A 24,893-nucleotide genomic window follows, 5' to 3' on the forward strand; every position below is an offset into this window, starting at 1 on the left:
ATGAATCAATTCTACTTAATAAAACAGAAATTTTAATTTTTGTGCCCTTATTGATTATTTAATACTAGTGGTCCAGTGCACAAAATTCATGCACAGTGGTGGGGTGGCTGACTGGCCTGCACCTCTCCAATATGGGACCCCTCAGGGGACACCCCTCTCGCAATCCAGGACTGCTGGCTCCTAACCGCTCACCTGCCTGCCTGATCACCCCTAACCACTATGCATGCTGGCCTGCTCACCCCCAACTCCCCCCCCACCAGCTTGCTTGCCCCCAACTGCCCCCCCTGCCGGCCTGTTTGCCCCCACCTGCCCCCCACTGCCGGCCTGCTCGCCCCCAACTGCCAGCCTGATCATCCCCAACTGCCCTCCCCGCCTGGCGGCCTGATCACCCCTAACCGCCTTTGCCTCGGCCCCACCACCATGGCTTTGTCTGGAAGGATGTCCGGAAGGTCTCCCAGTCTAATTAGCATATTACCCTTTTATTAGTATAGATTATAAAACAAATAATTAGAAATTATTTCTATGATACAGAAAAATTAGAAAAAGAAGGGAGAACAGACTAGTCATTTTCCTACCACCCAGATACAAGCAGAGGTAAATATTTAGGTGTTTTTCCTTACAGTACTTGTTTCATTCAGCATTGATTTAAAAAAAAATCCTCATAATGTATATCTATATTGCTCCCATAAAACTGGCTTTTTTAACCTCAAGGACATCACTTCAGTATGAGAACAGAGCCTGTCACTTTGAGTCAGATTTCTTTTATCTGACATTTATTTATAGCTAAAATTAGAGTTTTTAGAAGGTTTTTCATAATATCTGCTATAAATTTGGATAAGTCCTTATTGAGGCCCTTCTTTTAGAAAAAAGAATAAAGTTTGGAAAATTTGCAGGAAATAAGGAGGTTAGGGAGCACAACACAGAGAATGAAATTAGGTCTTTAATTAAATGACTGGCAGTACATTCCATAAAAGTCAACAAAATACCTATTGATGGTTGAAAGAAAGAAAATTCTGTAAAGAGGAGACAGCACTCATCAATATATGATGCTGGCATTGTCCTTCAGTAACCAGGGAAGTGGATTTGGGTGTGAGTTCATTAGCTAGCTCCCTCTGTTGCCAGAAAAAAGGGCCTTTATGGATATTTCTCTGGAGCATCCTGCGGACAAACAGTAATAGGATTCTCAGAATGCCCCTTGATAAACTACAGCCTGAAATTTAACAGCTGTCGTTATCACTTCTTGTAAAACTATCTCAGGAGAACTTACCCCTAAAATACGTATAATGATCCAAACTAGATGCGTGGGTGCCTGATTCCCTCTAGTCAGGCACCTACCCTCATCGCCAGGGCCGGCTTCTTGGAGCATGACCTGTGCAGTAAGTAGCACAGGGCCTCACGCTGGCTTTGATGCTCACTTGTTTTTCCTTCTGAAATTCTGAATAATTTTTGAACAAGTGGCCCAGCTATTTACCTTGTGATGGCCCCTGCGAATTATGTAGCTTGGCCTGTATGCCGCTTAGTTTTTCGGTATATCCACAAATGGAAATTAGTATCTGTCCTAAATTGCTGAGATTTATTTTTAAAAATTGTGTAAGATTGAAGCATATTGCTGGTGATGCTTCATTGCCTCTTTCCTGGGTTGGTATCAATGAACTGGAATGGCGTTACGATCTTATGTTCTCCTTAGAAAAGGGGATTTCCTCTTTTTTACTCTTCTTTCTAGCCTCATCAATTCTCTTCTTTACTTGCTCTGCTTAAAGTGCATAAAATCCCATTTCATTACATTGCATTTTCATTTGTGTAAAATGTTTGTCATACTAAAGATGTTTTATTGTTATTGTATATTGAAAAAGAAAAGGACCATGAATGTTGAAAATTAAAATAGACTAAATGTATTTTTCTTCTTAATTCCCTTACGAATTATATACAGATATTCAAGTGTATAATGTTTGAATCAATTTCATAACATTCTAGGGCTCTCCATAGGCCCACGGTAGTCCTTTTATTTACAACCGTTCTCATTTGCATAGCTTCTGCATATTGTGAACAATGATATTAGCTTAATCATAACTTTAATTAGAAAACAATTATAGCAACAATAATTATACTTCATTTCACATTTTGATTTGACTATAAGACAGAGATCACACATTCTTAGTAAACAACCCTTCCGTAGTACATATTTATACTGTATCATAAATGAACTTTACAGGCTAGATAGAGCTCCAATTTCTGCCCTTACAAGTAATGCCAATTATGCTCATGTGTTTATGGTTGTGGTTTTAACTGCGATACCATCCTGTGTCTTAGGGGAACTATAAAGTATGTGGAATCTACTCTTCCCACAGGCATACCTCTGGTTTGGCCCTATCCTTCTCTGCCCCACATAGATGATTAATGTTGACAATGAGTCTCACATTTCCCTGAGCCATTACAGCCAGTCTCATTAGTTAATGTTTTCTATTTCTACTTATTCTCCCTTTGTATTCTTATTGCTGGCATTACTTGGATCTTTCTTCATCTAGCATAGGTACAGATTTCAAAATACAGCATAAAATGTTAAATGTGTATGAGTTTGCTAGGGCTGCCATAACAAAGTACCATAGACTGGATGGCTTAAACAACAGGTACTTCTGGAAGCTGAAAGTTCACGATCAATGTGATGCAGGCACATTGGCTGTAATTGGGTGATATACCCATGCTCTTAGTTATGATGTCCAAGACTGTAGCTGCCAAAGGTATGTGGTTACTGAGCACTTGAAATGTGGCTTTAAGTACAAAATACATACAAGGTTCTAAAGATTGAATCCCTCTCCCCAAATAAATTATCCGATTAATAGTTCTTAATGTAGATTGCATATTGAAATGATAATATTTTAAATATATAGGGCTCATATTTTATTATGTTATTTCATGTTGTTAGAAAATTGTATTAAGATTACCTTTACCTTTGCTTTTAAATGTGGCTTCCAGAAAATTTAATATTACATACCTGTCCCACATTTGTGGCTCAATTTATATTTCTATCAGATAATGCTGCTCTTGCGCCCTCATGTTTAGGGGAGATTATATCAACCCCCTTGGTGTATTTTACCAAAGAGCAGGAGGAGTCACATCCATTCAAAGTCACTTAAGCCAGTTTGTCTCATATTCTTGTTATTTCTTTTTCCCTGAAACATAATGAAATCTCAAAACCTATTTTTTTCTCATTTATAAGAATCCTTCAGTATAGATTCTTTTGTTGCAACCTAATAGATCCTTACTAAATATTGGCTGAAATTGCTAGCTCTAGATCTGTGATTTTATACAGTTACATAGTTTTAGAATACATCATTGTGGCAAGGTTAACTTAAAAATTACACAAAAATAATCACTTAAAATGTGAGGGAAAAACAAAACTGTCCTGAGAAGATAAAGTATGTACTATTGTAATTTTTACTTCTATAGTAGAGGGTTGAGGAAAGAATGCCTGGTTTGCACTAGGCAGTTTCACTGATAATATCTTTTGCTATGCTTGACAGTCTTGTCATACCCATTTTATAGATCAGCTAATGAGATTATGAAGAGTTCACTAACTTCCTTAAGGTTATGTAACCCCTCAATTGGCAAGGGGGAGGCTTGACCCCAGTTTTGTCAGACTCCCTAGCTTAGGCCTTTTCTACTGTGGAGGTTCAGAAAGAGTCACCCCAAGATGTGCCTCTGGGGTATGTAGATTGTTTTGAGCTAAAGGCAATAGTTAGCAGCAGGCTCAAGGAATTTCTGCTCCTTCCTTAATTACCTAGAAGATCTTAAGTTAGAGGCCTTGCTCATAATAAGTGATTATTAGAAAGAACCTGTTTTTGAACTATTCATAGGGCAGGGCAAACCTACTAACCAAGCATCTGCTCTCCTTATAGTCTTGCAACTATTCTTTGAAGCCCCCTAGGCATATTACCTCATCCCTAGATGAGAATGTTTTATATACCTAGACCCCCTTTCTATCTCCGAATCTCTGCTGAATGTGGGGTCTTTGACTCTCTCATGTACGCAGGGTTCCCATCCATACGTATCTATTAAATTTAGTTATTTTCTCTTGTTAATCTGTCTCATGTCTATTTGATTATCAGACCAACCAGAAGAACCTTGAGGGTAGAGGAAAGTTTGTTCCTCCCCCACACCACTCAACTATATCTATAAGAACGGACTTCCAATATCTGATGGTCATTTTACATTTTTTAAGGTTGAAACAAGTTACTTTTGAAAAAAAATCATGGTCATATCAAAGACTACATGAATATCTTGTAAAAATTTTGCTAAGTAAAATTTTTTTAGTAAATTAGATCTATGTAGCCAGAAAATGCTGTTTTCAGTTTTCTTAAAAAAAAAAAAAGATTTTCAATTAGAGACAAAAGACATAAGAAAATACAATTTGAGTATTATTGAGCCCCTATGCCTGCATATATCTTAAGAACTCTTGAAATCTAAAACACAGCTGGTCAATGTATCTTGGCATAATTTGTTTTTTTAAAGCCACTCACACCTGGTTGTATTTTCAATGCTTTGGGTTTTGTGGATTTACTTTTTTGCAAAAAGCACTTATGCCTAGTCAAAATTCATTCTACTCTAAATGAAGAAATCCCTAAGGTTCACAATGCATATGGCATCATAGCAATGGTTTGTGTTATGATTAAAGCAAATTATTTTTATATGACATCTATTTAAACAGTATAATATCCATTTCAAGTTCTGGAAGTAATTTTTAGTGCGCTTTTTGCCATTTCCATTAATGATGAAGTAATGGAGGACACTGATGGAGACTTAAAAATGTCTGGATTCAAATTTCTCATTAATATGGCATTTTAAAGACAAATAGTGCTATGACTGTTTCTGGTGAGGGGGGATTTATTACTTTAGATTTGAGATCACCTTTCTGTGTTTGAAACACATAAGCACAGGCTGTTGCTTCTATAATAGAAAAATTTAAAAATTTGATATCATATAGTTAAAATCAGCATTTCCAAAACTACATTTTTTTTTGGTTTGTTAATAGTTTATTTTTAAACCCTAAAACTGAAAAATGATTAAAAAAACACACAACCAATCCACAAAAATCTAAGTGGTTTATTGTTGGTTTGCATGCTTCGTTGACAAATAAAAAACTTCAACTCAAACTATTATAACCAGGAAGGGGCTACATTAACCAGACTTAGAATCCTCAACTTACTTTCTTTTGCTGTCTCCCTGACATATTTCTGTTTCTCTCTGCATATTGTTTCAGGGCAGCTTGCATACAACGGCAATTTGGGGCTCAAGACTGACATTTTTGGTATTTGTAACCAGAAAAGATAAAGGGCTCTGCCTCATGAACTCAAGATAGAAAATGCTATTGAAGGATTTGACTGACCCAGCTTGGATCATAGGTCCATTCCTAAACCAATCCTGTTATTTGGAATATGAATACTTATTCCCATGCCTGGAGGAGAGATCTGTAACCAGAAATAATGTCTAGGAATGTAGCATTATCAGATGAAACTATAACAAGAGTCAAAAACATCTGTACAGATTTTTCTGTACTATAGTGTATCTTAGAGTCTTCAATATGCAAATGCAAATTATGAGCCTGTAGAATAGGAGGATATTTTTTGCAACATTTTCCAAATATATTTGAATATGGAACTTTCTTTTTAATGGGACATCATGTGAAGTTCTCATGTTTTATGGTCACAGAGTTACTCAAACAACAACTATCTTCTTCAATTTTTTGTTATCTGTCTAATAGACTTCATGAGTTCCTACAATGCTTAATGGATGGTCTAAGGCAGTGGTTGGCAAACTGCGAAACCACTGGACTAGACTAAATGTTACCATGTAGAAGCTGTGAGGATTAGGCAATTGTGGCATATTGTGTGCAAAGAGGTAAAGGGTAGTATATGACAGTGGTCGGCAAACTCATTAGTCAACAGAGCGGCAAACCCTGGCTCACGAGCCGCATGTGGCTTGCGAGCCGTGGTTTGTGGACCACAGGTCTAAGGTATGTGTTTATAGAGTACTAGAGGCCCAGTGCATGAAATTCATGCACTGGGGGTAAGTGGGGGGGCCCTCAGCCCAGCCTGCAACCTCTCACAGTCCAGGAGCCCTTGGGGACATCCTTAGTGCTGCCGTGGAGGTGGGAGAGGCTCCTACCACTACTGCTGTGCTGGCCAGCCATGAGCCCGGCTTCTGGCTGAGCGGTGTTCTTCCTGTGTTGAGCGTCTGCCCCCTGGTGGTCAGTGCGTGTCATAGTGAGTGGTACTTCCGTCGTTTGGTCGATTTGCATATTAACCTTTTATTATATAGGATATGGGTGTGGATAACTAAAATAACAGAGTGTTCAAGTTTAAACATTCTCTTTTGATAAGTTTGTCTTACTGGTTCCAAGGCTCAATTCATTTAATTACCTCTTATCTTCTCAAATTGGCATCTTGCTATATGGGCAAGAATGAGGTTACTTATGTTACCTCTTGGCAATGGGATCTGTGCTCCTTACTTTGAATTCATGCCAGCCTCTGCTATGGGACAACTAATCTGGCCCTTTGATTTCTTGCCCTGAGGTTTGCTAAAATGTGACTAGCGACCTTAGGGTTTATTATTTGGCCCAAATTTGGTTCTTTGGCCTTCTTATCCTAATTGAATCTATCTTAGCTCTTGCTCGAGTTACACACTCATTTATATCGAAATGTCTTGCATTCAGTTCCTGGCCAAGGCTGTTTATTACATAATAAGGTGTTATCTGGCCCCTCACCATGGTCATTCTGTAAAATCAAAAGGTCATTGGTTCTTTACTCAGCTACTTTTTACTTATCCCCTCCCCTTCCCTCCTTGGGGCATATGAGAATTCTGAATTCTTTTCAGAGTAGATCAGATTTGAAGGTGTTTGAGGAGTGTAAACTCAGGTCTTATCTCAGCTTAACTATACTTATTGCTATGATCTACCTTAAAACATAATTCCTAAAATTCGAAGCTAATTTTACATATATAAACACCAGTAAGAGAGTCCCTTATGACTGGTGGAGTGAGAAAAGAAGGAGACATTCAAAGAGGAGAAGCAAGACAAGGAATGCATGTGCCTTAGTTGGGGAGTGAGGATAGATGACAGGCTTTGTTAGGTAGTTTGAGGGAAAAGTCAAAAGCTTCCCTGATTTACACCTTGGGGATGAAATTTTACCACCACCCCCCTTCCCCACTCCCTCTGCTAAAACTCTCCAATGGCTTGGCATCTCAGTTGAAAGAGATAAAAATATTGTTACCTTGGTTTAACATGATTTGACCGCTGCCATTTTCTCTGATGTCTTTTCATATCATTCTCCCCCATTACTCTACTTCAGCAACTCGAGCTTATTTGTTCTCTGCACATACCAAACTTGCTCTCAGCTCAGATCCTTGGTATCTGCTGTTCCTTATGTCTTGAATGCTCTTCAGAAAGTTCTTCCCCTGGCTAGCTTTTCCATGTCTTTCATTCCTCAGCTTACATGTGCTCTTCTCAGGGATATTTCCTGACAAAACAATTGAAAATTAGCAGCGCCTTTACCATTTACCCTTTCAAAATATTGTTTTTTTGTTTTGCCCTTTTTAATTTTTTATTTCTTTATTTTTCAAGTGGCAGTTGAATACTTAGAAAAACTTACCATTTTAGATGAACTGATCTTTTAGTATGAGATAATAGTTAAAAATGTGGACTCTGGACTCAGGAAGCCTGGTTTTGCCAATTTTTAGTTATCTTACCTAGACGAAGTTTTTAACCTCCCCAGTATGCATTTTCCTTCTCTCTGTCTGCAATGATAGCATCTAACTTATGGAGATTCTGTCAGAATAATATATTCATTGGACAGCATCTGGGACCATATAAGCAATAAATGTTGATACTAATTATTACTTTTATTATCTATTTATACTCTCTGTAGTATAAACTATATGAAGGCAAGAACATTATGTGGTCTCTGCTATGTTCTCAGCACTTAGAAGAGGGACTGATACATAATGGATGCATAATAGACGTTCCATAAATATATGTTAAATAAATGAAAGAATGTGTAATATCTCAGAGATCAGGATAACTGTCTATTGACTTCTGAGATAATTGACTGAATTATTTGTGAAGTCAGATTCTTTGATATATGCCAACTGATTATTTACTCTGTGCTGATTGATAAATGACCCTGTGACTATAACCAAGACTAAGACTTCAGTTTGATTCACAATGTGGTTTTAGACTTGGATTCCTTAATTCCTGGAGTTTGAGTATTGGCTCCACTGTTAGTTGAATATTGACAAGTCATTAAACCTTGGTTATTCCTATGTAAGATGATGGTAAAAATGTCTACATAAAATTTATTGAGAAGACTAAACTCATCATAGTGATTGGCATTTCTCTAAGAAAGGTTGAGTAAATAATTTCAGACAGAAAAAAATATTCTGTTTTTTAAAAATCTACTGTGAAAGGGACACCAGTACTTCCTTAAATTACCAGATCTCGTGCTTAATCGTCCTCTCGGGAAATTTTTTCTTTTGCCTGAAGGTAGTTTCAGCATATCTTTTATCAAGAAAGTATTTGTTTAATAGACCACCCTCCATAAGTATGCTCTAAGAAGTCCTAAAAGAGGATTTTTATAAATTTAGAGGGATCATAGATTTTTGAGATACAGAATTTTTCTCTAAGAGTAGGGTTACCACATTTCCCTTAGGAACCATTCATCTCCCTCCACTCTCAAGTCTAACACTTCTTATGTGGAACCTAAATCCTCCTAATCCATTTAAGCCAATTTCCTGATATGTATCTCATTAGGGAAGGAGAGCAGCTGGCCACCATTTTCTATATAATAAATCTTCTTATGCTTTAAAATAGTTTAAAATTGTTCATTCCTTTTCCAAGTGAGCCCCAACATCACTGTTTCCTCCCCTGTTTACCTACCCTACCCCTTGTCACACCTTGAAGGCCTGCTTTTTTTAACTACTACTTTAGATATGTTTAATTCTCAAACATAACCAACCATATTATTAAGTAAATAAAAATTTTGAGATTCTTATTCCTATCGCCCATAGAATATAATGACAATTTAAAAGGTGGCTTTAACAAAACATTTTTCTTAGAGTTACACTATATAAAGTATTTATTAATTTTAGGGTTAGCCTGCATTGATACAGATTTCACAGTGAGTATAAATTGTGTACTAAAAGCACAAAGCATGGTTAGTCTTTCTTTTTTTTAAATTTATCTTTAATTTTGAAAGTATTATAGATGTCCCCTTTCCCCCTCATTGATCCCCTCCACTCTGCACCACTGCCAGGCCTACTACACTCAAAAGCAATCTTACTTAATTCTAAATAGTAAGCATAGTAAGTTTTAATGTTGACAACAGGTTTTTTTCCCCCTTATACTATCTCCCATGTAGTGATTACTTTTTCATTGTTGATGCTATATGATCCAAAATTCTTATGCCACTGCTTAAAAATGTCAAAATTGGCTCAAGTAATTATGTAGTTTTGTTATTGGAAAGACAATAATTTACATGACTGATAATTTGAAAACACATTAGAGCATACGTAGCAGCCATCTGCAGATACCTCTGTAGCTCATGCCAGGTGGCCCCAGGCAGGGCATAGGCAGTGTCTCGCATTGCACCTCCCAGAGGCCCCAGAGCCAGTGCACACAGTGGAAAGCTTTAGACCATGCCAGATTAAAACTCACCAACCTCTACAAGTGAAACACTCAAGGGGCAGACTTGGCAAACACCAAAGCTCCACTGAACTAAGACCTGTTTCGGAGGGTAGGCCCCCACACAGCAGTTCCTCAGCTGCTGTCAAAGTCAGTCCTCACAGCCAATCAGCATAGGGGTTAATAAGAGTGACATGCCAATAGCGATCAAGACTCAACTACAACAGGACATTGCACACAGCCCACATGGGAGCACACCTGAAGTGACCGTCTCTGATAACTAGAGAGGCTGTGTCACTGGGCCCTATAGGTCACCTACTTCATAAGGCAACTCTACAAAATCTGGGAGACATAGCAGCTCTACCTAAGACATAGAAACAGATATGGGGAAGCAGCTAAAAGGAAAAGGCAAAGAAATAGGTCCCAAATGAAAGAACAGAATAAATCTCCAGAAAAAGAACTAAATGAAATGGAGGCGAGCAAACTAACAGATACAGAATTCAAAACAATGATTATAAGAATGATCAAGGAACTTAGTGAGAACTTCACCAGCATAAAAATAGGACATGGAAACTATAAAGAAGAACCAGTCAGAAACAAAGGATACATTCACTGAAATGAATAGATTACAGGGAATCAACAGCAGAGCAGATGAAGCAAAGAATTAAGTCAGTGATTTTGAATATAAGAAAGCAAAAAAAGTCCAGTGAGAATAGCAAAAAAAAAAAAGGACCCCACCCCTGAGAGAAATACAGAGAGAGATAGAGAGAAAGAGAGAGAGAGAGAGAGAGAGAGAGAGAGAGAGAGAGAGAGAGAGAGAGAAAGAGAGAGGATAGTATAAGAAACCTCTGGTTCAACTTCAAGTGTACCAAAATTTGTATCATGGGGATGCCAAAAGGAGAAGAGACAGCAAGCCATCGAAAACCTCTTTGAAAATATAATGACGTAAAACTTCCCTAATCTGGTGAATTAAATGGACATACAAGTCAAGGAAGTAAAGATAGCCCCAAACAAGATGAACCCAAAGAGACCCACACCAAGACACATCATAATTAAAATGTCAAAAGTTAAAGACAAAGAAGAATAATAATAGCAGCAAAGGAAAGGCAGTTAGTTAACTACAATGGAGCTCTTATAAGACTGTCAGATAATTTCTCAACAAAAACTTTGCCAGCCAGAACAAATTGGCATGAAAAATTAAAAGTGATAAAAAGCAAGAACCTAAAACCAAGGTTACTCTACCCAGTAAAACTATCATTTGGAATCAAAGGACATATAAAGAGTTTCCCAGCAAAGAAAAAACTAAAGGAGTTTATAACCACCAAACCAATATTATAAGAAATGTAAAAAGGTCTTTTTAAAGAAAAAATAAGATAACAATTTTGAATAATAAAATGACGATAAATACATATCTATCACCAATCACTTTAAATCAAATTGTGATATAGAGCAACTGAACAGATAACAAGACTTTTACATATGCTGTCTACAAGAGACTCACTTCAGATCAAAAGACACTCACAGACTGAAAGTAAAGGGGAGGAAAAAGATATTTCATGATTTGTTTTTTATTCAATGAAAGCAAAACAAAACAATAAAAGCTGGGGTAGCTATAATTATACTAGACAATAGAGACTTTAAAACAAAGGCTATACCAAGGGACAAAAAAGGACCCAGCAACTCCACTTCTGGATATGTATCTGAAGAAACACAAAACATTAAATTGAAAGTACATATACATTCCTATGTTTATTGCAGCATGATTTACAATAGCCATAATATGGATGCAACCTAAATATCCATCAATAGATGAGTAGATAAAGAAAAAGTGGTGCCTATATTCAATGAACTATGATTCAACCATAAAAAGGAATGAAATCTTGCCATCTGCAACAAGGAGGAATCTAGAGGGTATTATGCTGGGTAAAATAAGTCAGACAAAGAAAAGATAAATGCCAGAGGATTATACTTATATGTGGAAACTAAAAAAACAACAACAAAATAAGCAAAACAGTGGAATAGAAACAGACATAGATACAGAGAATATTTTGAGGGTTGCTGGGTGGGAGAGGGTGAATTAAAAAGGTGAAGGATTTAGAAGTACAAATTAGTAATTACAGAACAGTCACCAGGAGGTAAAGTATAGCATAGGGAATACAGTCAATAACATTGTAGTAACTGGACAAAATCTTTTTTAAAAATAAAAAATCTGCTTGAATATGTTTATGGACACATCTTCTAGGGCAAAGGAAACTAAGGAGAAAATAAACAAGTGGGATGACATAAAAATAAAAAGCTTCTGCACAGAAAAAGAAACGATCAACAAAACAAAAAGGGAGCCCACTATATGGGAGAACGTATTTGGCAATGATACATCTGATAAAGGGTTAATATCCAAAATATATAAGGAACTCATCCAACTTAACAAAAGGAAGAGAAACAATACAATTAAAAAATGGGCATAGGACCTAAATAGACACTTCTCCAAAGAGGACATACAGAAGGCCAAGAGACATATGAAGAAATGCTCAAAGTCACTGATCATCAGAGAGATGCAAATCAAAATGACAATGAGGTATCATCTCACACCTGTCAGAATGGCTACCATCAACAAATTAACAAATGACAAATGCTGGCGAGGATCTGGACCCTAGTACACAGCTGGTGGGAATGCAGATTGGTGCAGCCATTATGGAAAATAGGATGGAGTTTCCTCAAATAATTAAATATGGAACTGCCTTTTGACCCAGTGATCCAACTTTTAGGAATATATCCTAAGAAACCCAAAACATCAATCAAAAAGAATACATGCACCCCTATGTTCATAGCAGCCCAATTTACAATTACAATAGCTAATATATGGAAACAGCCCAAGTGCCCATCAGTAGATGAGTGGATAAAAAAGCTGTGGTATATTTTTACCATGGAACACTATGCAGCAGTAAAAAGGAAGGATCTCTTACCCTTTGAACTGCATGGAGGGACCAGGAGGGTATCATGCTAAGTGAAATAAGCTATTCAGAGAAAGACAGGTATCACATGATTTCACTCATATTGGAATCTAAAGAACAAAATAAACTGAAGAATGGAGTGGATCCAGAGACATGGAAGCATGGAACAGACTGAGGAATCTCAGAGGGAAGGTGTTGGAAGGGTGGGTGGGTAAGAGATGATCAACCAAAGAACTAGTAGGCATATATGCATAACCCATCAACATAGACAATAGGGTGATAAAGGCCTGGGGCGGGGGGAGCAGGAGGGGGCTATAAGGGGTTAATGGGGGAATGAGGAGGACACAGATAATGCTTTCAACAATAAAGGTTAAAAAATAATAAATAAATAATTTGTTTGAAAGCTGAAGTGCTAACAAGAAAATGAGGAGTCCTTAATAAGATACTTGAACAAACTCAGAAAACATCATACATATGAAATAGACACATACAGCCTGTAGTTATTGTGGAAATTAGTTACATGTGTTAGAATAACTATACTAAATGTTCAAGAAGATAAATGAGAGGAATAATAATTTTACCAGAGAATAGAAAGTTAAATTAAACTACAAAATGAATTCTGGAACTTAAAAATATAACGATCAAAATTAGTAATTCAATGGATGGCTTAACAATGGAATAGAAACAGTTGAGAAAATTTTTAACTGTTTGGAAATAGATCAGGAGAAAATATTCAAAATAAAGTATAGTGAGGCAGAAGAACGGTAAAATCAAATGTGGTCATAAGACACATAGAAAATACAGGAGGCCATCTATTTAGTAATTGGAGTCACTAAAAATAATATATATTTAAATATATTTGTATATATTATACAAATTAGATGATGGCGAAAACTTTTCCAAAACTGATGAAAACCACCTACACACAGATCAGATATGTAAAGATCATCAAAAAGATTAAATTAAATTAAAACTATACTTATACAAATATGCCCAACTGGGTCTTACAAGATGCAAAAGCAATTAATTGGAGGAAGGATAGGATTTTAAACAAATGGTACTGAATCATTTGGGCATCTATAGGCCAAAAAACAAACATCAATCTAAATGTTACATAGTATTAATAAAAATTAAGTGAAAATAGACCATAGAACTATATATGTAAATTATGTAATAAAATAAAATCGTTAAAAAAATTAAAAAGCATTGGAGACAATCTTTGGGGTCCATGAATAGTTACAAAGTTCTTAGATTTGACACTACAGGTACAATTCATGAAATAAAAATTGATAAATTAGACCTCATCAAAATTAAGAATTTTACTTTGCAAAGACCCCGTTCTAAGGATTAAAAGATAAATTACAGATTGGTAGAATATATTTGTAAGCCATATATCTGACAAAGGACTAATATATAGAATATGCTTTTTAAAACTCTAGAAACTCAAAAACACAAATAAACCAATTAGAAAATGATCAAGATATATAAACATTTTACTAAAGAGGAATGAAGTGGCTTACAAGGCATATAAAAAGATGTTCAACATTGTTAATCATTATGGAAATGCAAATTGAAACCAAAATGAGATATCACTACACACTTACTAGTATGTCAAAAACAAACAAAAAAAATAGTGACACTCTAAATAAATGCTAATGAGGATGTGGAGAGAGTGGCTCACTCAAACATTGCTGGTAGAAATACAAAATGCTAGTCATTCTGGAAAATGATTTGGCAGTTTACAAAAAATAAATATACAGTTATCATATGATTCAGCAATTAAACTCTTGAACATTTATTCCAGAGAAATGAAAACATTTGTTCTCATGAAAAACTGTACAAGAATGTTCATAGCAGTTTTATTTATAAAGTCTCAAATTGGGAACTATCCAGATGTCCTTATAAGTGAATGGATACATGCATACTATAGAATACTACACAGATAAATAAAACTTGATAACAAAATGATATACACAACAATTTAGAGGATTATCCAGGGAATTATTTTGGGTTTAAAAAGCCAATTCCCAAAAGTAACATACTATAAGATCCCATCTATATAACATTCATAAAGATGATTAAATTATGGAAATAGATATCTCATTAATGATTACATGGGGTAGGGACTGGAGAGAAAGTGGTGGGGACAGGAAGAAGCAAGTCCAGTTATAAAAGGGTAATATGAGATACTCTTGTGGTCATGGGACTGTCCTGTATTTTGACTATGGTGGTGGTCGCATTGCATAAAGCTGAATACACATCCACATTCACAAACTAGTACAGAAAAATTGGTGAAATCTTAATAAGGAGGATGAATTACATCATCGACAATTTCTTGGTTGTGATATTGTTCCATAGTTATGTAAAATGTTATAGTACCTCTTGATATTATTTCTAATAACTCCTATAAGTTGCAATTATCTCAAAAGAAAAAGATCTATATATATAAAAGCCTAAGTGACTGAAAAACCGGTCAACTGGTTGCTATGACACACACTAACCACCAGGGGGCAGATGCTCAACACAGGAGGTGCCCCCTGGTGGTCAGTGTGTTCCCACAGCCAACCTTCCACGGCAAGACAACATCCCGCTGCTGGCTACTGCCACCCTCCGATCGGCCCCAATGGGGGGGTGCTGGCAGGCCAACCTTCTGCGGTCCGTCCCCCCGGCTACCCCTCTCTCCTATTTGGTCCCGATCCCCAGCCAGGCCAAGAGACCACACCTGTTCCAGAATTCATGCACCAGTCCTCTAGTAAACATATAACATAAAATAAAACCACCCAGGCACATTATAATATCACTGATTTAAAAAAATGTAAAAGATAAAATTGTAAAAGAATTCTCAAACAAAGAAAGATTACTTTCAAAGAGCAGCAATTATATTGGCAGTTTCTCAATCAAATAAGGAAAACCATATAACATTAGAATGATCTATTTCAATTGCTAAAGAAATATAACTGTTAATCTAGAATTCTATACCCAGCAAATGATTCCTGAAAATTTCAGGAAGACAGAATCAGACAAACAGAATTTATCATTGATGACAATGCAGTAAGGATTTTCTTTAGCAAGAAGGAAAATTATCCAAAATTGAAGTTCAGAAATGCAGAGAGAAATACAAAAAACATGGTTAAATATGCCATTAAATCTAAGTGAATATTGACTGAATAAATGTTTGGAACAAGTTTAAAATATATGTAGAATTAAAACAAAGTACAAGGATGGTTTAGAATTCAAAATAAGATCAATAAAATTGTCTGAGAGTAAAGTAAAAGTAACAATTATTATTAAACTTTGACAAATAAAGGATGCATGTTTTAATCTATAGAATAGTGATTAGGAAATTAAATTCAGCCCACGACTTGTTTATGTTTAGCTGACAAATGATTTTTATACTTTGAATTGTTATAATATTTTTTATAAACAAAGAAGAAAATGAAACAGACTTTATGTGGCTGGCAAATCCTAACATATTTACTTGTAGCACTTTACAGAAAATAAAAAGGAGTCTTACCAAAGGAAGAAGAAAGCACTGAGTAAAGTGTTATTGGTAAATAAATATATGTAGGATAAATACTATAATTAAAAAAAAGAGGCTATAATTTTATTATATAAAACTAAAAACCTAATTATATACTACTACTTAGTGGCAATGCCTTTTAAATATAAGGTTCAAAGGTCAAAAAGTAAAATTATGATAAAATGCATAATATGCAAATATTAACCATAGAAAAGCTAGTGTAGCAATATTAAAACAAGACTTGAATACAAAAGTATTAATAGAGATTGCAAGGAACATTTCATAATAATGAAATATTCAATATTCCAGGAAAATATATCAACTCTAAATATGTATAATATGTACACTCTGTCTCTCTAGCTCTCCCTCAAGAAATTCACAATCAGAGTGGGAGGTTTAAATACATTTCCTGTTTAACTGATTAAACAATCAGGTAAAACTCAGTAAAGATATAAAATATATGAACAAAATGCTAAGTAAATTAGGTTTAACTTACATATATGGAATATTGTACCTAACAGTTATGGGGTTCACACCATTTATGATTACACAAAGAGCATTTCTAAATTGACCATATATGCTTTACAACAAAACAAAGTCTTAAGAAATTTCAGAATATAGAAATCTTACAAAATACGTATTCTAAAAAATAAATCCCAATGTTTGAAATTGTGATAAATAAACAAAAAAAAATCTAAGGTTAAAAAAATCACAATGGAAATTAGACAATGAAGACAAATGCTGACTGGTATAGAGTAATTTACAGAATAAATTGTTAAATTTAAGAAAAAGTGAAAAAAAAGTGAGGATAAGAAAATATACACATACTTGTTCATTTTTGCAAAAAAACAGAAAAGTAGAAAACTAGTAAGATTGATTCTGCTCAGAAGGTGTGTTAAAATGAAGTGCAAAGGCTGGAGAAACAGGAGAAAGATGGAGGCAGGAGGTCTCTCATTTCTCCAAGTGAAACTTTTTGTATAGTTTTGACTATCAGAGCCAAGTTATATTTGTTAAAGAATTAAATCAACAAGGGATTACAAACAGAAATCAGATTGTATTTCAAATGTATAAATTAGCCACACCTGTAAAGGATGAAGGAAAGAATTATCCCAAGTAACTCTAGAACCATTATTTTGATAATATACCATTAAGCTAAAAATGAATCAAACTGTAAGTAATATCAAATTTATTAATAATTATCTTTTTTTCATAGAGGTATGGGTTAGCTTAAATGTATATTCTAATATTGAGCAAATATTCTTAGGAATCAGATTTCCTTATTGTCAGAAAAGGGAATTACAAATGCATCAAATAAGAAGGCTAGAATGAACTTTGTGACATTTAATCAAAATTTGAGGTATCAGTATAATTTCATGCTTAGATTGATAGAATGACAGATGGATAGATGGATGGATGGATAGATAGATAGATAGATAGATAGATAGATAGATAGATAGATAGATATAGAACTTAGATTTTGAAATCTAAGTTGCATTCTCTACTAAAATGCATTCAAACTCATTGGCAACATGGTTGATTGATTCTAGGCCTGGGACAATGAACCTGGCACATCTTGCTCTAGAAAGTAAGGAAGTATTAAGAAATAAATTATGGGGCATGCCAAAACACTCAGAAGCAAATTTGAAAATACCACTGATCAAATCTGGATCAATTTGAGCATCAATAAATAATTATATTTATTGATAGATCATAATTCATAGAATAAATTTAGAATCCATGAGTTCATATTGATATAAATAAATTGATTAATTAAATGTAGAGAAAGAAAATCTTTACAGTAGAATGCCAATTATTAATTGCAGAAGAAATAATAATTCAAAAAGTCAACAACTGGCAACCGCTATTGTAATAATAGGCAAGTGCTTGCTAAAACTAGAAAGAGAAAGTTTGATGACAAGCAAGATATTCACAAATTTTACAGGCATCTTCCAACAGGCTGCATATTAATTTAAAAAAGGAAAAATAGCAGTTATAATGCAAAAAACCTGGCAGATACCACCTTACCCAAGTGATCAAAATTAGCATCACCAGTCACGGGACAAATAGATAGCATATGCCTCTTGGTATGTTGTGGTGAGGGTACAACATCATTTCTATGGTTGATATTTCTGCTAAAAATGAATGTAATTATTAGAAAACTATAGATAGACTGAAATTGGGGAACCTGTGAATTAAATGTATATACTCTTCACAAGTATCTCTATATATAAAAGGCTAATATTCAAAATGTCCCCTCAGGAGTTTGACCAGGAGACCGAGAGTTTGATCGCTTGCTATCACATGCACTGATGACCAGGGGGCAATGCGAAACATGGCAGGCAACCAGCAGCAGCTTCAGGGCATTGAGGAAGCGAGGGAAGGAGGAGGCGGGGAGGTGGGGAGGCAGGGAACCTGGTCAGCCCTGATTGCTGGCCAGGCCTAGGGATCCTACCCATGCACAAATATTGTGCACCAGGCCTCTAGTCTATAATAAAAAAAGTGTAATATGCTAATTAGACCTGATGTCCTTCCAGAAGAAGCCGGGGGTGCCCAGGTCCCAGGTGCCAGAGGGAAGCCAGTGCAGGCAGCCGGGGGAAGGAAGGCCTACTCTTGCATGAATTTCGTGCATAGGGCCTCTAGTGAAGATTATAAAAGACAAAAAAGGACTAAAGTATATCTCTAGTTTAAAATAGATTAAGAAGCTATAACAATATTGATATTTCATTTCACTGCATAGTTTTCACTGTATAGATTTCACAACTCCTTGGTTTAATTTATTCCTAAGTATTTTATTCTTTTTGATGCTATTTATTATCAATAGGATTGTTTTCTTAATTCCGCTTTATGATTGTTGTTGGTATATAGAAACACAAGTTATTTTTGTACATTGAGTTTGTATTCTGCAAATTTACTAAACTTACTAGTATTTATTAGTTCTAACAGTTCTTTTGGTGGAATATTTAGAATTTTCTATAGACAATACCATGTCATCTACAAATAGAGTTTTACTTCTTCCTTTCCTATTAGCATATCTTCTTTTTCTTACCTAAATGCTAAGATTTTCAGTATATGCTAAATAAAAGTAAAGAGATTGGCATCCTTATCTTGTTTTTGTTCTTAGAAGTAAAGTTTTCAGCATTTCACCAGTAAGTATGATTTTAGCTACAGGCTTATCATATACACCTTTATTATGTTGGGGTATGTTCCCTTTATGCCAAGTTTGTTGAGGGTTTTTATCATGAAAAGATGTTGAATTATGTCCAATGCTTTTACTGCATTTATTGAGAGGATCATATGCTTGTTGTCCTTCATTTTGTTAATATGGTGTACCACACTGATTAATTTGTAGATGCTGAACCATTATTTCATCCCTGATATATATCCCATTTGATCATGGTGTATGATCCTTTTAATGTATTGTTGAATTCAGTTTGCTAATATTTTGTTGAGGCTTTTTGCATGTATGTTCATCTGGGATATTGGTCTAACAGTGGTCAGCAAACTCATTAATCAACAGCGCCAAATATCAACAGTACAAGGATTGAAATTTCTTTTGAGAGCCAATTTTTTTAAACTTAAACTTCTTCTAATGCCACTTCTTCAAAGTAGACTCGCCCAGGCTGTGGTATTTTGTGGAAGAGCCACACTCAAGGGGCCAAAGAGCCGCATGTGGCTCTTGAGCCACAGTTTGCCGACCACTGGTCTATAATATATTTTTCTTGTTGTGTCCTTCTCTGGCTTTGGTATCAGGGTAATGCTGGCCTTGTAAAAATAGTTTGGATGTATTTCCTTCTCTTATATTTTTGGAAGCATTTGAGAAGGATTGGTATTAGTTATTTAAATGTTTAGTAGAATTCACCAAAGATGCTGTTAGATCCTCAACTTTTTCTTGTTGGGAGGTTTTTGATTTTTAATTCAATCTTCTTACTAATAATGGTTCATGATTCAGTCAAGGTAGGCTGAATGTTTCTAGGAATTTGTCCATTTCTTCTAGGTTGTCTAACTTGAAGTTTATTTGTTCACCGTAGTGTCTATTTTCCTTTGTAGTTCTATAGTATCAGTTGCAATATCTCTACTTTCATTTTTAATTTAATTTTAAAAATTATTTTAAGTATGGTTTTATTAATTTCAGAGAGAGTGAGAGAGAGATAGAAACATCAATGATGAAAATTATTTATCATCTGCCTCCTGCACACCTCCTAATGGGGATAGAGCCATAACCCGGGCATATACCCTGACTGAGAATCAAACTGTGACCTGGTTCCTGGGTCAATGCTCAACCACTGAACCATACTGGACAGGCTTATTTTTAATTTTAATTGACTCATCTCTCTTTTCTTTTTCTTGGCAAGTCTAGTAAAAGTTTTGTTTTTTGTTTGTTTGTTTTTTATCCAGAGAATCAGCTTTTAATTTCATCGATCTTTTCTGTTATCCTTTTAGACTCTATTTCATTTATTTCTACTCTGATGTTTGCTATTTCTTTCCTTTTGACTATTATGTACTTAGTTCTTCTTTTTCTAATTCTTTTTTTTTTTTTTTACAATTTTAAGTTATTTGAGATGTTTTCCTTATTCTTAAATAGTCTTTTATCACAATAAACTTCTCTCTTAGAACTTATTTTGGTATGTTTCTATTTTTTTCACAAGATAACTATTTGATTTATTCTTTTAATTTCTTCTTTAAACCATTGGTTTTTATGAAACATGTCCTTTAATCTACACATATTTGTAAAATTTGTATTAACTGGGATACTTTTATAATGACACATACTAAACTGCCTGGAAACCACTGGACAACAAGTAAACATTGGAATTTCCTGGGTAATTGGGTTATTTAGTTGTCCTAATATGGGTAGAATTATAAAGTACAATCATATGTATATGATTTAAAAATATATTCCCAGAAGTGGGATTACTGGGTCAAATGGAAGTTCCATTTTTAATTTTTTGAGGAAAGTCCATACTGTTCTCCACAGTGGCTGCACCAGTCTGCATTCCCACCAGCAGTGCACAAGGGTTCCTTTTTCTCCACATTCTCACCAGCACTTGTTGTTTGTTGATTTGTTGATGATAGCCATTCTGACAGGTGTGAGATGGTACCTCATTGTCATTTTGATTTGCATCTCTCAGATGATTAGACTTTGAGCATGTTTTCATATGTCTCTTGGCCTTTCTTATGTCCTCTTTCGAAAAGTGTCTATTTATGTCCTTTGCCCACTTTTTTTATTGGATTGCTTATCTTCCTTTTGTTAAGTTGTATGTACAAAAATACTATAGAACCAGAGACATAGAAATATCAAACAGACTGTCCAACCTATGAAGGAAAATAGGGGGGTGAGGAGGTAAGAGATCAACCAAAGGACTTGTATACAAGCTTATGAGTATAGCCAATGGACACAAACAGTAGTGGGGTGAGGACACGTGCTGGGGGTGTGAGTGGCCAGGGAAGGTCAATGGGGTTCGGGGGAAGGAGACTCATGTAATACTTTAAACAATAAATAATTTAAATTTAAAAAAGAAAACAAAAAAGGAAAAAATAATATATACTAATATATATGAATATTTTTTTCACTGAATGTTAATATATGAACAATTTATGCCCCTACAAACAATGTTTAGGCTTGTATATCTCAATATCATTCAACAAATGTTTATTGAGTGTTTACTATATTCCAGGGACCTTTAAAATGGGTATTCAAGAATGAAACACACACACACAAAACCCCTGTACTCTTACAGCTTACTTATCACATTGTGCTTTATATCTTTGCATCAACAAATAAATTCAAGAAATTAAATAAATGGAGAGGAAGCCTAAAGATTTTAACACTTGTAAGACAAATCAGCTAATTGCAATGTGTGAACCTTATTTGCCTGATTCAAACAAACACAATTAAGAAAATACATTCTGAGATATTTCGAAATTTGAACACAACTGGTTATTATATAATTACTAGTGACCTGGTGCATGAAATTCATGTACATTAAAAGGGAATTAATTAGAGGAAATATTTTAATATTGCTATTTGCCCATTCTCTATAATAGAAGTGTCAGAGATGAAAGAAAATTAGTAAAATGTATATGAAAAACTTCCTCCTGTCAGAGTCTGGGGTGCGCCACAGGTACCAGAGTCAAGTCCCTGCCCAACCACATGAGCCTTGAAATCGAATGAGACCCAGACCTGGCCAGCCCCACCCTCATTGGGCTAGATCCAGACCTGGCCGGTCCCACCCCTGTCAAGCCCTGCCAGGTCTGGGCCGTGGACTCAGGACACCTGGCCTGGTGCCAGGGTGGGGGGTGCTGCTTGAGGTCCCTGAGCCAAGTTCAGGAGGCATGGCCTGAGGTCCCACCTTCCCTCCCCAGTGGCCTGCTCACCCTCAACTGCCCCCCTGCTGGCCTGCTCACTCCAAACTGCCCTGCCAGGCAGGGGGCGTGGCCTCAGGTTCCCTGGCCTGGCACCAGGGTGGGGGGCATGGCCTGAGGTCCTCTGTCAAGCCCCACCAAGCGGGGAGTGCAGCCTCAGGTCCCCTGTCCCGGCCCAGCCCACACAGCCTCAGGTCCCTGCTGATTACTTGTTAAGGCTTGTTATGGGAACTCGGCCTCTGCTGTGGGTGCAGCCATCTTGTGTTATGGAATCCCTGCCTTCGCTGTGAGCACAGTCATCTTTGTTATGGCGCAACAGTCAATTTGCATATTATCTCTTTATTAGATAGGATTATTAATGTTAGGTTAGATGATGGCATTGCACTAATGCTTTATAAAAAAAAAAGTGCAGCACTGGACAGTATGGCTCAGTTGGTTGGGAGTCATCCTGTGCACCAAATAATTTGATTCCTGGTTGGGACACATGCCCAAGTTGTGGGTTTGAAACCCAGTAGGGGGTGTGCATGAGGCAGTAGAATAATTTTTTGCTCTCACATCTATGTTTCTCTCTCCCTCCCTCCCTCTCTTTCTAAAAATCAATAATAAAAAAAGATACATAATAAAAAAAATTTAATGAAATGATTTTAAGGCTAAAATTTGTTTCAATAAAATATGAGAGATAGAAGATGATGAGAGTAGACATGAAATAACAATGTGTATGATTCAGTAAATGCTGAGGCTGGGTAGTGGTTGCTTGAGGGTTCATATTTTGTATTTTTATATATTAGGAAATTCTCCATAATCTCACTTAAAATCATAGCCAGTAATTATCATACAAAATAGTATATCATTTTTCAGTTGAATATTATTGAGGGTATATATTTTTCTTAAATTATCAGCCATTTTTACTGATGCTCTGAGGAAATATGTAGATTTGTCATATGTCACTTTGCTCATAAAACTTTGTATTTTTTTACATGTCTCTATTTTTTTTATTTTTTTTGCATAAAGACCTTGAATAAATGAGCTAAGATAGGAGGGCAGAGGATTTATTTGCCTTTCTGGGCCTTGATTTTCCTCAGATAGAACTCCAGCTTCTTGCCCTCCAGTACATAGACATCTGCTCGGCCACACTGGCCTGGTCTTGAAGGGATGCATGCAAGAAGCTTGCCCTGCTGGGACTGCTCTTTGAGAAGACTGCAGATTTTGACATTCTTTTTCCTTTCATCATTTTTCTTCTGATTTTTCTTTGATTGTTTTTTGTTTAAAATCTCTTCCTCCTCAGGAGTCAGCTTGGCGCCTTTCTTGCGGCCCAGGGGCAGTGTGTAGTGGGACGTAGTGGGACTTGTTGCCACTGTTGGTACGGTGTGCTGTCAATGAGCACGATGCAGTTCTTTACTAGGGTTTTGGTGTGGACCAGGTCCTTGTTGGATGCAGTGTAGACATCAATAATCCTTGTTTTGCCCGTATAATACTCTGAGCCCCAGGAGAAGTTGCCTACATCTAGCCTCAAGGCTCGGTACTTCTTGTTGCCTACCCGCACTCAGACTGTGTGTATGTGGAGCGGCCCGATCTTAGTGCTGGCAGCAGGGCATCCCAGCTCATGTTTTCGCTTCTTGTGGTAGGGCTTTCTCTTGCCACTGGTCGTGTGGCGCTGTGCCAGTTGTCCTGAGAGAAACCCATGGTTTGGTACCAGCTGGAAAGAGCTACATGTCCCTATTTTTTAAAACAATTGTAAACACTTCAGCTTATTTTCATTATTACTCAGAGTAAAACTCAAGAATTTGTTTAGCAACCATTAAAAATGCAGCCTTGTTTTCCTGGGGCATGCTCAAATTTTATATTTCTATTATAGCCTTTCTCTGGGTATGTATTGGTAAGATTTTTGTTTTCTTAGGACTTCGAAATTATATACAGTATATATTTTTCATCAAGGCGTCTAGTGAGGGGCCAATTTTCAACAACTTGTGGAACATTATCAAATTATTTTCCCAGTTGGACTATTGAGAAGTTTCTTTTCAACAATCCAAGAGATTACGCACACAGCTTTTGGAACAAATTGTTCTGATTCACTGTCTACTTCTACATTACATGTCTACTTTTATGTCTACATGACTTTTACATGACCTAGTGGTAGAGATGATATAAGTAAGGCATCTAAAGTATACCTGTTTTCTTTTTCTTTTCCCAACTAGAAAATTTTGAACTTAGCAAAAGTTATTTTATTCACCATATTTTAATAAAGTCATAGAATATTATGACTAAAAAATCTAGTTCATGTCTTATGCATTCTCCTAAATAAGCAGTAATTTACAAACCAATGGCAGGCAAGATGGAGTTAATGCATGATCACTGGTGCATGCCCTTGAGAAGGAATAAGTATAGATAA

The 24,893-nt window shown here is 35.9% G+C and overlaps 1 pseudogene across 1 annotated transcript; it reads right to left on the reverse strand.

Moving 5' to 3' along the window:
* Nucleotides 1-23,553: 23,553 nt before the first annotated feature.
* On the reverse strand, nucleotides 23,554-24,187 carry LOC307109880 (small ribosomal subunit protein eS8-like; annotated as a pseudogene). The gene has a single exon. The product of its transcript is annotated as a small ribosomal subunit protein eS8-like (transcript).
* Nucleotides 24,188-24,893: the final 706 nt, after the last annotated feature.

The sequence above is a fragment of the Cnephaeus nilssonii genome, assembly GCF_951640355.1.
Source record: "Cnephaeus nilssonii genome assembly, chromosome: 13".
In the NCBI taxonomy this organism is placed as follows: domain Eukaryota; kingdom Metazoa; phylum Chordata; class Mammalia; order Chiroptera; family Vespertilionidae; genus Cnephaeus; species Cnephaeus nilssonii.